This window comes from Salvelinus namaycush, chromosome 28 (assembly GCF_016432855.1).
Source record: "Salvelinus namaycush isolate Seneca chromosome 28, SaNama_1.0, whole genome shotgun sequence".
Lineage (NCBI taxonomy): Eukaryota > Metazoa > Chordata > Actinopteri > Salmoniformes > Salmonidae > Salvelinus > Salvelinus namaycush.
In genome coordinates, this window is record NC_052334.1 from 44,428,722 (window position 1) to 44,434,397 (window position 5,676).

Below are 5,676 nucleotides of genomic sequence, written 5' to 3' on the forward strand. Positions count from 1 at the left end.
TGCCATTACTTAGATGTGTGTATTAGGTAGTTGTGGAATTGTTAGATATTACCGCACTGTCAGAACTAGAAGCACAAGCATTTCGCTACACTTGCAATAACATCTGCTAACCATGTGTATGTGACCAAAAAAAATTGACTTGAGGGTGTCTGGTCAAAGTACTTGATATATCGTACTGGTCTTATTCTGTAATTTTAGGTTTTTCTGTGGCTCTATCCAAATTGTATTCTTATTAAGACTCTTGAAATATTTGCTCTATACAGCAAAAATGTACCCTTAACATGTGCATGTAATTACTCTTTTTTTTAAAGACAGCAAAAATGTGTATATGGTATATGCTCTTGAATAAAAATGTGGTAGAAAATAATTTACAGCTGTTTAAGTGGCTGATGTATTGTTCCATGAACAGACACTTATAAGGGTTGTATATTTAACACATCTGCACCAAAACAAATTACAAATGGTAATTGGTCTTACATATAAAACAAGTAACAACTTTATTGAAATAAGTTTAGGGGAATACACTGTCATTCAAACCTGAAAACAAAGTGCAAGTTACATTGCTGTAAGAACCATAACATTATACAACATTCATCTCAGGGATATTGAAATCAAAATGGATTTGGAAAGACGTGATAAGAATAAGGCATTTAATAATAATAATAATAATAATAATAATAATAGGCATTTACATGGCTGTTCATCCATTCCATTAGGCCTATAGCCTTTCACATGAAGAGTCAGAACAGAAGGAATTTAAAAGCCAAACATTATTTTAGCGTTTACATTGCCAAGGCCATGAATCAACATGCAGGATGTATGGGATAAAGGGAACACCCCCTATATACATAGAATCACTGGTCACTTGAATAATGTTTACATACTGCTTTACTCATCTCATGTATATACTGTATTCTAGTCTAATGTATTTTAGTCAATGCCACTCCGACATTTCTCAATCTAATATTTATATATTTCTTAATGCCATTCTTCCATTTTTAGATTGTGCATTGTTGTGAATCGTTTTTAGATACTACTGCACTGTTGGAGCTAGGAACAAGCATTTTGCAACAAAATCTGCTAAATGTGTGTGTGACCGATACAATTTCATTAGATTTATATACACTGCAGTTAGAAAGTATTCAGGCCCCTTACCCACATTGTTATGGTACAGCCTTATTATTAAATTGAGAGAAAATAATCTACACACACACAATACCCCATAATGACAAAACAAAAACAGGTTCAGAATTTTTTGCAAATGTATAATAACCTTAAACAGATAAAGTATTTATATAAGTATTCAGACCCTTTGTTATGAGCCTCAATTTAGCTCAGGTATATCCTATTTCCATTGATGATCCTTGAGATGTTTCTACAACCTGATTGGAGTCCACCTGTGGTAAATTAAATTGATTGGACATGATTTGGAAAGGCACACACCTGTCTATATAAGGTCCCACAGTTGACAGTGCATGTCAGAGCAAAAAACAAGCAATCAGGTCGAAGGAATTGTCTGTAGAGCTCAGAGACGGGATTGTGTCGAGGCACAGATCTGGGGAAGGGTACCAAAACACTTCTGCAGCATTGAAGATCCCCAAGAACACAGTGGCCTCCATCATTCTTAAATGGAAGACGTTTTAAACCACCTATACTATTACTAGAGCTGTCCACCCGGGCCAAACTGAGGAATCAGGGTAGAAGGGCCTTGGTCAGGGAGGTGACCAAGAACCCGATGGTCACTGACAGAGCTCCTCTGCGGAGATGGGAGAGCCTTACTGAAGGACAAACATCTCTGCAGCACTCCACCAATCAGGCCTTTATGGTGGAGTGGCCAGGCGGAAGTCACTCAGTTAAAACCACATGACAGCCCGCTTGGGGTTTGCCAAAAAGCATCTGAAGGACTCAGACAATGAGAAACAAGATCGATGATGAAAACCTGCTCCAGAGCACTCATGACCTCCGACTGGGGCGAAGGTTCACCTTCCAACAGGACAACGACCTAGGCACACAGCCAAGACAACGCAGGAGTGGCTTCGGGACAAGCCTCAACGGCCTTGAGTGGCCCAGCCAGAGCCCGGACTTGAACCCAATCAAACATCTCCGAGAGACCTGAAAATAGCTGTGCAGCAACGCTTCCCATCCAACCAGACAGCTTGAGAGGATCTGCAGAGAAGGATGCAAGAAACTCCCCAAATACAGGTGTGCCAAGCTTGTAGCGTCATACACAAGAAAGATCGAGGCTGTAATCGCTGCCAAAGGTGCTTCAACAAAATACTGAGTAAAGGGTCTGTATACTTATGTAAATACATTTAAAAAATTGCACAAATTTAAAAAAAAAAAAAAGTTTTTGCTTTGTCATTGTGTAGATTGATGAGGGAAAAAAACTATTTAATCAATATTCGAATAAGGATGTAACGCAACAAAATATGGAAAAAGTCAAGGGGTCTGAATACGAATCAACTGTATTTGTGCCAGATAGCCAACTACTATGGTAACATGGCATGACAATTATACAGTAGGACTTGACAAAACAGCATAAACGGATCTGGGATCAGGCTAGCAAAATGAACCGTTTTGATCTGAAGCACACTTTCTGGAAGAAAGGGTTATTTTGAAAGGCAAAAAGTGTCCTACATAGAACCATATCACCAGCATGCTCTATTGCAGGGTGACTTTCAGAATTGTTTGTTTTAATCTATTTTTACATGTACACTGATTAGTTGATACATCTTATGCTACACAAAGAACACATTTTTCTAAACTAATCCAATCTGTTAGTAGTTGGACTTATTGTCAAAGAAATAAAATGTTAAAGGATAATAAGGCTGGTGGAACCGTTCATAGGTGGTTCTAGGAAGAATCCTCCAAAGATCAAATGGTTCTCAGTAAATCCCTTCATAGAACCATATACAGAGGCTTATATGACGAACCCTACATAGAGGGTTCTAGGTAGAACCATTTTCAAAGGGTTCTGCCTAGCACCAAAAAGGGTTCCCCCCACTTTTTTTCTCCCTTAAGATATTCACCTTCCTGTCCTGTTACCCTGGCCTATTGTAGTGCTCACCTTGGCTGTGAGGGTTTGTCCTGTGAGGTCTGGTTGTCCCTTAGACCTGTCTGCAGCATCAGCAGGATGTTCTCCAGCCCGTGTCACCATAGAGACAGCTTCTATTGACTACCTGGTGCACAGGTGACATGTCTACAGTGTCATCAGAACGGTCCACCACACTGTCCCAAAGAGAGAGAGATAGGAAAGTATTTTATGAAGTATAGTGTATATACAGTGCCTTTGGAAAGTATTCAGACCCATGGACCATTTCCACTTTGACGTTACAGACGTTCTCTAAAATGGATTACATGTTATTTTTTCCTCAATCTAAACAATACCCCATAATCTCAAAGCAAAAACAGGTTTAGAAATGTTTGCTCATTTATAAAAAATATAAAGAATATCACATTTACGTAAGTATACAGACCCTTTACTCTGTAGTTTGTTTTAGCACCTTTGGCAGCGTTGACAGCCTTGAGCCATCTTGGGTATGACGCGACAAGCTTGGTACACCTGTATTTGGGGATTTTATCCCATTCTTCTCTGTCTTGGCTGTGACTTAGGGTCGTTGTCCTGTTAGAAGGTGCACCTTCACCCCAGTCTGAGGTCCTGAGCAGGCTTTCATCAATGATCTCTGTACTTCGCGCCATTAAATCTTTCCCTCGACCCTGACTTGTCTCCCAGTCCCTGCCGCTGTAAAACATCCCCACAGCAAGATGTTGCCACCAACAAGCTTCACCGTAGGGATGGTGCCAGGTTTCCTCCAGATGTGACACTTGGCAGTCAGGCAAAAATAGTTAAATATTGGTTTCTTCAGACAAGAGAATCTTGTTCCACATGGTCTGAGTCTTTAGGTGCCTTTTGGCAGCCTCCAAGCCAGCGGTCATGTGCCTTTTACTGAGGAGTGGCTTCCCGTCTGGCCACTCTACCATTAAGACCTGATTGGTGGAGTGCTTTACAGATGGTGGTCCTTCAGTAAGGCTCTCCCATCTCCACAGAGGAACTCTGTAGCTCTGTCAGAGTGACCATCGGGTTCTTGGTCACCTCCCTGACCAAGGCCCTTCTCCCCCGATTACTCAGTTTGGCCGGGCAGCCAGCTCTAGGAAGAGTCTTGGTGGTTCCAAACGTCTTAAATTTAAGAATGACGGAGGCCACTGTTCTTGGGGACCTTCAATGTTGAAGACATTTTTTGGTACCCTTCCCCTGACCTGTGCCTCGACACAATCCTGTCTCTGAGCTCTACAGACAATTCCTTTGACCTCATGGCTTGGTTTTTGCTCTGACATGCACTGTCAACTTGTGGGACCTTATATTGAAAGGTGTGTGCCTTTCCAAATCATGTCCAATCAACTGAATTTACCACAGGTGGACTCCAATGAAGTTGTGGAAACAGGACGCACCTGAGCTCAATGGAAACAGGACGCACCTGGGCTCAATTTCGAGTCTCAAAGCAAATGGTCTAAATACTTTTTGCAAAAATGTGAACTATTTTCGCGTTGTCATTATGGGGTAGTGTGTGTAGATTGTTTAGGATAAAAAAATAAAAAACCGTTTTTAGAATAAGGCTGTAACGTAACAATGTGGGAAAAGTTGAGTTATTGAGCCCCTTGTTTGCGATAACTGGTTAGCTACCTAATTCGTTTAGCTCGAAACACGAAGTTGCCTGGTCAGTATCTAAAACAGCTAACTAGCCACGCTAACTAAACAACATGATTTACGATAGACTTGAGTTGAGATTGGCTAGCTAGATGATGTTAGCGAGAGAGCGCTAGCCACAATGCAGTCGAATTTAATGTAATCTAGATAGCTAGTTTACTTCGCTGCTATTGGCATACAGTTAGCTTGCTACCTAGCAATACCAACGAATTACAATGCTGAGCCAACCAAAGCAATTTTAGCAGCATGCTATCACAACATCCGAACTTTTCGATTCTGTCCCCCGGACTACACTAGCTAGACATTCGACCACATACGTAACCACTCAACCTTCCATAGCAGTTAGCGCTGTACCTCACATTGTTTCTCCACAACCGTCTTTCAAAGACGTTTGCGCTGATATCTCTATGTACAGTCGTCCACTCTCCTCCCCTAGCAGTCGGCGCTTCCGGATCTCGCTACATGAGCGGTTTGATTATTCCAATAATCACTATATTGCCTTATCAGTTGTCAGTTGAATATTACGTTACAATTGACAATACGGAACATACAAATGGTCACGTAGTTCACGTAGTCGAGTGAGGCAAGCACGCTTCCGGTTGCCTCACTCGACTACGTGAATTACGTGACCAGTTGGCCCACAATAGTTTAATTAAACAATGTCAGAAACTGAGGTTGCTGAATATATGTTCAGGTGAGCCTTTTCCATTGCATGCAGTGAATATTAAAACTTCCACGAATAACCAATGCTAAAAGCGTCTACCAAACGCTGTCAATTGCTCATAACAGAGCGGAAGAGGCGAAGCGAGATATTTCATTCTAGCCAAAATCTGTCCAAAAATCAACCCAATGGGCTTATTTTTGGATCTAAGCTTGTAGTGTGCCTTTCAGCCTTTGGGACAATGACTCCCATTGTTAGGGCGGAGACATGAGCGTCTCGTCATTATATAAAACATCTCTGCTCATGAGCA